Below are 9,569 nucleotides of genomic sequence, written 5' to 3' on the forward strand. Positions count from 1 at the left end.
AATGGACCCTGGTGCAATTGCAAGCATGTGCAAGGTGTGTTGGCAGCCCATACATTTTAAATGGCTGCCTTAAAGCAGGAATTTTACCCATAACAACTTGATATAAATAATACTCTAACAAAAGAAAATACATTCCACATTAATAATTTTGCTACAAAAATTAGTGTGTGCTGTAAATTGCCTCCAGCATTTTTCCTGTTTCCTCTTGCTGATGGCTGCCATTTTGCTGAAGCCCAGAGCTCCTGAGTAGCAGTAAATCTTTAGGCTGTCAGCAGATCAGCCTCTACATTTTAGGCCCCTTTCTCACTGACGGTCCAATCAAGTCCACCTGTCAGTTTTTCAGGCAGACCTGATTGGACCATCTATAGACCTCTATGGACCGGCAGGTGTCAGCGGACAAATGTTGGCTGGAGCCCGCTAGCATCTGATCCAATCCTGAATGCCAAAAACACATTCCCCATCCGTCCAGTGGATCGGATCTGATGACAGTAGGGTGGAAACGGACAGATGGCTTGTTTTATCCGACCATCCCATAGAAGTCAGCAGGCTGTGTCCGCTCTGCAGCAGTGGAGCAGACTCAGGCCTATCATCCACCTGCTCAGCGGAGAGATCCCCCGCTGACGAGTCCAACCCATCTGAAAGGGGACTTATGCAGGCCATAGACGGGGAGAAAAACGGCCAATTTTTCTTTAAAAAAACGAAAAATCGGTCGTTCAAGCGGCCAACGTTACCAGCAATGGTAAAAAAAAATTGGCCGATTTTCATCCCGTCTTCAGCCGGCAAAAAGTGTCCCTGCAGAGAGCTCCGCTATTTCTTTGACAGTTCTTTGACATTTATAGCGGTTGCAACAATGTATCTATTTGTATCCATTTAGGATACAGATGTTTTTATTCGGAAACAAATAGATACAATGTTGCAACCGCTATAAATGTCAAGGAACTGTCAAAGAAATAGCGAAGCTCTCTGCAGGGACACTTTTTGCCGGACTGGAATTCCTCTTATTTTTCTTCTTCTTCCTCCTCTTCCTCTTCTTCTTCTTCCTCTTCTTCATCCTCTTCTTCTTATTCTTCCTCTTCTTCATCTTCTTCTTCATCATCATCCTCTTCTTCTTCATCCTCTTCTTCGTCATCATCATCATCCTCTTCTTCATCCTCTTCTTATTCTTCCTCTTCTTCATCCTCTTCTTCTTCTTCATCATCATCCTCTTTTTCTTATTCTTCTTCTTCTTCATCCTCTTCTTCTTCATCATCATCCTCTTCTTCATGCTCTTCTTCATCCTCTTCTTCTTCATCATCATCCTCTTCTTCATCCTCTTCTTCTTCATCTTCTTCATCCTCTCCTTCTTCTTCCTCTTTTTCTTCATTTTGTCTTCCTCTTGCAGGTCACTGCTCATGCGCAGATTTTTTTATCGGTAAAAAAATCGGCCGATTTGCCCATCATTGCCACGAAAATCGGCCGATGGGCAAAATCGGCCGATTTTTTTCCAACTTTACTAATAAAAGAAATCTGCCAAAATACTGAAAAACGGCCGAACAAATAGCCCACTAATGATCCGAAAATCGGCCGATTTTATTTTCGGCCGAACAATCGGCCGATTTTCGACTCATCTATGGCCCCTATTAGGCACAGTGCCAAAAAAGAGAGAGCAATTGAACATGTGCAGAGCAGGCAGACAGTGTATTACTGGATTTTAAACAGTATAGGCACTTAGTTTTAATGTGTTACATAGCTATACCTGCAAAAGGGGCCAGCCTGAAGTGATCTAACAGGACTTCATTTTCTCACTTTAAAACAGCATGTTACTGCACCACAGAAATGTAAATGGGCACTTATCACAGTGCACGTGTTTAATAAATAGGGGTTTATTACTATTAGACAGGATTTATATAGTGCTCAGCGTTTTACAATATAAAGGGAGACAATACAGCAACAATACAGTTCAAAACAAGAGGGTTAGGAGGGCCCTGCTCCTTGGAGCTTACAATCTAAGAGGGAGGGGCTAGGGGTACAAAAGGTAATAACTGTGGGGGTTGGACTCATAGGAGGAGTAGAAGATTCCATTATTAGCTGAGGGCAGGATAGGCTTCCCTGAAGAGAGAGGTTTTCAGAGATCGCCTAAAAGTGAGCAGAGTAGGCGATAGTCTGATAAATTGGGGTAGAGAGTTCCAGAGGATGGAGGAAGGTTTATGACTTGATTAATATTTTGGGGTTTGAGCAGAGCCATTGGGTAGCAGTAGAATAGTGCAGAGACGCACGGTTTCTTTTTAACGCTTTATTTTTTCATTCCTTTTATCATAGGAACATGCATGCCTTTGCAGTGAGCTGACACCCTTTGTACTAGGCTTTGAGAGAGAACAATAACAATCAGCTCCACCAGCACTTTTCCTCTTGAGAAGGACTGCCTGGGTGTGTCTAATAAGACTTGACAATCAACAGATGACTGTGAGTACCTTAAAGGACAAGTTCACCTTTTAGGATAAAATAATAAATGCACGTATTTTTGCAGGAAAAAAAAATGTGCATTTATTATTTTTTTTCCCTAATGGGCCTGGAAAGCATTGCACCCCTGATCAGTGGTGCAATGTCAGACTCCTGCTGACAAGCCCTGCATCTTTCAGCCCGTACCTTCATTCGAGCTAAGGGCTATTTCACACGAAAATTCCTTTCAGGTCCACCTGCCCGTTTTTCAGGCGGTCCCAGTCGGAACCTCCATTCTCTTCTATGGAGCGGTGTCTGTTTACACCTGCCAACCTCCAATCCACCAAAAAGGGTCGGATGGGGATCAAATTCCCCTCCCATCCCTCGGATCAGATGAAAACGAACAGTCCGTTTTTATCAGACCGCCCATTGAGGAGAGCGAGCAGCTCTGTGTCTGCTCTGCAGCAGCGGAGGGGACACAGAGCTGTCATCCGCTTGCTCAGCGAGGATCAACGGAGAGATCCCCCGCTGAACTAGCGGATCCGCTAAACAGGTCCATCCCATGTAAAAGAGCCTTCACTGTTTACAAGCTGCAGGGCTTGTGAATGAAGAACAAGGCTGCTCATCAGTGACCTTGCACTCCATCCAGAACTACAAGCTGTCAGCCGCGAAGGCTGATAGTACTTGTAGTTCAAGTCATTCACAGGAAACTGTGAATGAATGAATGATGTGGTCATGTGGGCTCCGCTAGGGTTGCCACCTCTTCCCCTTAAAACCGAACACATTTTAATGACACTGGTTCTGGGGCTTATTAAGGTGGTAATTAAACTCACTCAGTGCCTTATCTGCATTAAATTAGCCTCAGAACCCGTGTAATTAATATGTGTTCGTATTTAAAGGGATGAGGTGGCAACCATAGCGGAGCCCCACACAGCTGCGTTATTTTCACATAGTGGCGGCGGGCGCTGAGAGAAGACCTCCACTCACTGTCACTGGGCGGGGGAGGCTGCAGCTGCAGGAACATGTTACATGTGCCACCCTAAATACAGGTGGCACATGTAGCATGTTCAGGGGCAGACTGCCAACTCATGGGGCCTCCGGGCAATAGGGAATCAAGGGGCCCCTGTGTCCTTGCCCAAACTCAAAAAAGCCTATGAAAAAGGTACCAGGGGCATCTCATGGGGCCCCCTACTGACCCCGGGCCCTCGGGCAGTGCCCGAGTTTCCAAATGGTCAGTCCGCCCCTGAGCATGTTCCAAAAAGGTGAACCTATCCTTTAATGTGACAATGTACTTTGATTTATAATGGCAACCCAATGCACTTGTAGAGTAGCTGCCAACATAACTGCATTACAGAGCACCACAACTCACATAAGATCCAATTCACTGAGCTGTAACCCCAGTCAAGGCCTCTTGCACACGGTACTGATGTTTAAACATCACCTTTTTTGGATGTAACTTCAGGCGTTTGTGTTACACGTATTTGCACGTATGCACATGTACAATACATTCCTTGTGGCAAAATCTAGGAAAATTCTAAATATTTATGCTCATATGCGCGTATTCATGCAAAATACTGACCGGGAAAGCAGATTTTTTTCTATTTTTTTCTTTTACTGAAGAATACGCAGCGCTTGTTTACCTAAACAATGTGCTGCATTTTACATCAGAAAAAAAACAAATGTGCTGAGATTTTTCATGGAAGAGGCCTAAGGTTTGCATTACGCCAGAGTTTTCTTAAAATTTTTTTCATTTTAAAGCTGAGCTTCAGGCTCCCCCCAAAAAATCAAGTCAGCAGCTACAAATACTGTAGCTGCTGACTTTTAATATAAGGACACTTACCTGTCCATGGATGTCATCACCCGAATCGATTCTTCAATTGGATTCAGGTGTAGGTGCCGACATCTTCAGTAAGGGAAACCAGAAGTGAAGCTTTGTGGCTTCACAGCCGATTTCCTATTGTGCATGAGCAAAGCGCGCTGCACGTTGTGAATGGTTCTGCAGTCTTCTGGGACCTGTGAAGTGTCCCAGAAGGCTACAGGGAAACGGGGGGGGCAAACTTCCAGCTCCAATCGCAGTGGCGCATCTGACTGGAAGTGGGAGCAGGCACCTGTCAAAACCAGATACCCCCCCCCCCAAAAGTGAAATCAAATGTGGCAGTGGAAGGGATGAGGAGGCAAACAAGTGGAATGTCCCCTTGTGGGTGAAGTTCTACTTTAAGAATTTTTAACAGCACTTGTTTTTTTAATTGTTAGTGGGGTCAAATCAACATTCATTTTTGACTGCAGGGAAGAGAAAATTCATAGGAGCAGGGTAGAAAATTCTTCTCAAACTAATTTCTAACAGTAAATGTGATTCCATTAAGTTATTAGTTACCAGAAGGTAAAAAGAAGAATTTTGACTTATCTCATATCAAATTCCATATCTTGGAGTACAGTCAGGAGACAGGCTGAGTCTTCATAGACACCGTGTTATAGGTTTGTACCTTCAGGTGATCGTACACTGGAAAAGCTATTGGGGACGTGTCCCCTGGATACCTCCCCTGTAAGCCTATCCCACTCTATGAGTTCTCAGTTTTGTAGAAAGCAATCCAAAGTAACCAAGGAATGGACAGGGAGGTTGGCCTGTGTCCTGTACCACACTTCAAGATACGGAGTTTACAGGCAAGTCAAAGTTCCTCCTATCTTGATCGTACAAGACACAGGCTGAGTATTCATAGAACATGGGACATCCTCATGTAATATATGAGAAGGGTGAGCAGCAACTAGCTTGTGACCAAAGGCTGCCTCCACAGATGACTGAAGTCCACCTAGTAAAACTTTGAAAAGGCTGAACAGAAGTCCAGGTGGTAGCCTTGCAGAGCTGGGCTACAAAGGCCTGGTGATAGAATGCCCAGGAAACATCCATTGATCTGATGGAGTGGGCATCTAAAAGCACAAGAAGAGTTTTGTCCTTTAGAGTGTAAGCTCTATCGATCATCTGCCTGATCCAGCAAGCATTGGTTGACTTAGAAGTGTCCTTTGAGAGGTCCTGAGGGCAGAATAATAAGGGAGTCCGTCTTCCTGATAGAAGTTGTTGCTTTGAGGGTAACTCTGATGGCTCTGACTACATTCAGGCAATGAAGAGCAATTTCTTAAGTACAGGACACAAAAGATGGAAGAACTATATAGTCACTGATGTGGGAGTCTGATACCACCTTGGGAAGGAAAAATGGTCTTGGATGTTGTCACAATAAAGGAAGAGAAATGGCTCTTTGTAAGAGAGAGGAGGCAACTCTAAGATATGTCTGATGTGCTGTCAGCCAGAAAGACTACCTTGAAGAACAGGTAATCTAACTGTAATATCTCTAATGGGTTCAGAGAGTGTTTTCTGCAGGGCAGAGAGAACCAAGTTGAGGTCACAAGGAAGGACAGGGTGATGCAAGTGGGTCCTGATCCAAAACACACATTGTATAAAGGTTTTGACAGGGTAAAGTGAAGCTTGTGGTTTTTGAAAGAGAATGGACAAGGCACAAACCTGTCCTTTCAGGGAGCTTTGGGCTAAGTTCTGGTCAAATCCAGTGTGGAGGAAGACCAGAATGCAAGGCACCAAAAAATCTCTGGGAGTCAAGCACATGTGTTCACACCAGGCAAATAAGGCTTTCCAGGTATAATATTTGATCTTTCTGGAAATGTTTTTTACTGCTTTTAGCAAAAGTAGGGCTAACAGACTCAAAGACTCCTCTGTCTCTTAACACTTTGGCTTCAACAGGCATGCTGTTAAAGCTAATGAGAAGCAAGATGGAACATAGGTGCCTGAGACAGCAGGTCTGGCCTGTTGGGAAGAGGCCAGGGATCATCTCCTAGCAGTCTCCTACTATGTCTATGTACCTGTTTCTTTTGGGCCAGTTCAGTGTAATGAAAATCACTGGCTTCTACTCTTGCTCTAATTTGTTTGGCAGACAAGGTAGAATTTGCATTGGAGGGAAGGCATAGATTAGCCTAAACCAAGACCAGAGGATTATCAAGACATCCAGTGCCAGTGCTAGAGGATCTTTGGCACAAATACACAATACGTGTAACACAAACGGCTGAAATTACGTCCAGAAATGCTGATGCTCAAACATAAGTACCGTATGTAAGAGGCCTTAGACCGGTGTTACAGCTAAGTGAATTGATTGGTTTAATGAAACTGGAGCAGCTCTGCACAGAAACCAATCAGCTTCCAGGTTTTTTAGTTAAAGCTTAATTGAATAAGCTGAAGTTAGAAGCTGATTGGCTACCATGCACAGCTGCACCAGATTTTGCAATCTCCAGTTTTATTAAATAAACCCCAAAGATCCTCCCACAAGAGAAACTCTCCAGATGGAAGGAGAATAATCCTTACCAGTCACACCATGGAGATGGAGTAGTCACACTATGGTCCAGAGGCAGACACGTTAGACTGTTCAAAAACTAGACCCACAACAGATGAAAAGGTGGCCTTGAGGAAGATATTTACCAGTATGATCCACAACACCTACTCTGTACAAAAGAGTTCGGCTGAGCATCCCAAAATGGAGGTGCCAGGAAAAAGCACTAGACCAAACACAGAAGTCCATGCTCTGAGAAGTATTATATATACATGGGTGACTGATGAATCAGATCCCTTTTCAGATGAGATAATCAAAGCTGGTCCCAGTTGACCTAGAAGGCCCCCTCTGGAGAGGGCCTGAAGTAACAGAAGCCACTGAGGGTCTTACATGCCCCAAGGAAGGAAGTTCTCTGAGGAAGAGAGAGGTAGCCCGGAGGGACCCAGTTTCAGAGGGCATACTGTCACATGGATTGGAGCAAGGGGTCAAGGTTTGAGAGGAACCCTAGGAGACCAGGGAACATACATTAATCTATGGGGTAGCAAAGGGAAGAGAAGATGGAGTGGCTGAAGAGAGTTCCAAGGAAAGGGATAGCCTGTGGGCCTAAAGGGGTACTCTGCATTTGAATGCCAAAAGGGCAAGCTACCCAAGGACTCACAAGGATCCAAAAACAGCCCCTCACTTATAGAAGTGGGACACACCTCCATGCAGAACATTTTTCAAAGGGCTTAACCAGTTTCAGACTTTTAGCCTTGTGGGTTGTCGGATAGTCAGGGTCTGGGAATCTGGGAGCACCTGTTGCAGAAGTACACTCAACGGCCACTTTATTAGGTACATCTTGGCAGTGCCAAGAAAATATCCCCCACACCATTACACCACCAGCCTGAACCATCGATACAAGGCAGGATTGATCCATGCTTTCATGTTGTTTACGCCAAATTCTAACCCTACCATTTGAGTGTCTCAGCAACCAGTCTGCCCATTCTCCTCTGACATCAACAAGGCATTTTTGTCCACACAACTGCCGCTCACTGGATATTTTCTCTTTTTTAGACCATTCTCTGTAAACCCTAGAGATGGTTGTGTATGAAAATTCCAGTAGATCAGCAGTTTTTGAAATACTCAGACCAGCCCATCTGGCACCAACAACCATGCCACAATCAAATTCACTTAAATCCCCTTTCTTCCTCATTCTGATGCTCTGTTTGAACTTCAGCAAGTCGTCTTTCACCACGTCTACATGCCTAAATGCATTGAGTTGCTCCGATGTGATTAGCTGATGAGCAATTTGTGTGAACAACCAATTGAACAGGTGTACCTAAAAGTGGCCGGTGAGTGTATGTGAAGGAGAATGGTGGGACAACCTTTCAGTGGATCTCTTATGTTGATGCAGGTGTGCACACTGGTCTCTCGTGGAATCCTTCATGATGGTATCAAATATACAACTGAAGAGATGACATACCTCCAAGGCCAAGCGAGTCAGATGCTCTTTGGATATGGTGTCAGCATTCCAGCACCTTAACCAAAACTGAAGATTAAGGCTCCAAACATCTATTAAACCCTCTCCAATGCAAAGGGTTCTACCCCAGCGGCAGAGAGATCTTTTTAATCTAACCCATTTTGCTACGGTTTGAAAGATTAGGGTCACTGCCAACAAGCACATGACAGAGGGTAGAACTTGCCACAGAGGAATGAGATTTTAGGAGTAATTCCAACTCATGGTCAGTAGAATTTTCAAAAGTAAGCACCCCCGTACATGTTTAGTGCTGTGGTAATGCCATGGTTCTGGATTTGGAAAGCAACCTGCGACTGTGACTTGATGCCTGGAAAGTGTCAAAAGTGACATCCAGCATCCAAAAGGTCACATTACAAGCTAGCCCCACATATCCACTTCAGTGGGTCCAGGTACCACACTCCAATGTCAGGCTGAAAAAAGGGCAATCTGGATAGCTGCTATGTAGAGACCAGCTCAAGCAACAATGTGGTGAGGAATCTTATCCGAAATCAATAGAAGAGTAAATCCAAAATTTAAATAGAACAAAATAAGGAAGTAATGATTAGGGCAGAGCTGCATAAAAGACATCCATCCTCCTAGGACACTAGCAAACAAACTGAGGCATGCTGGGTAGAAGAAGGGTTATCCTGGGCTGGACTACAGCATTTTTGTTTCCCAGTATCCAATTTTCCTCTAGCTAGCAGTATAACCTGAATGTTTCTGAACTCCTGTGTACCTCAAAGAATGAGAAGAAAAAACAATCTTGGCTTTAGATACATTTTAAGGTCGACACCTTTTCTTAGAAATTACCTGCCTTATTATCTTATTTCTATTAATACATTAACACTGGCAAAAAGCCCTATCTTTACCCAGCCAGGCCTATAAAATACTGGCCAGATGGCCTTGTCCCAGGCAGCATGGTCAGAGCTCATGTTGCAAGAATTCCCAAGATATACGTACAGGTTTAAATGTAAAATAAGGAGTAATGTTTGGCAAAATAACAGGTCTAAGAAAAGGAGCTTCTGTAACCTCCAGCAACCAGTTGAAGCATATTGCATCTTTAAAAACCACCTTCAGTTTGCCTCCCCTATTTTGCCAAAATCTCACAGACATTAAATCAAAATTTTTCTCATCCCTATCTGCTATGCGGGGGTCTCCAAACTTTCTAAACAAAGGTCCAGTTTGTTGTCCTTCAGACTTTAGGGGTGCCGGACTGTTGCCAGTGGGAGTAGAAATTTTCCTGGAAACAGAGGGAGTAAACATTACCACATTACGTATTAGAGGGAGAAATATTTCCCCATTGTTGCTGTCAGTGGGAGAAATGGTGC

Source organism: Staurois parvus, unplaced genomic scaffold, assembly GCF_062004578.1.
Source record: "Staurois parvus isolate SC_StPar_1 unplaced genomic scaffold, SC_StPar_1.0 ptg000578l, whole genome shotgun sequence".
In the NCBI taxonomy this organism is placed as follows: domain Eukaryota; kingdom Metazoa; phylum Chordata; class Amphibia; order Anura; family Ranidae; genus Staurois; species Staurois parvus.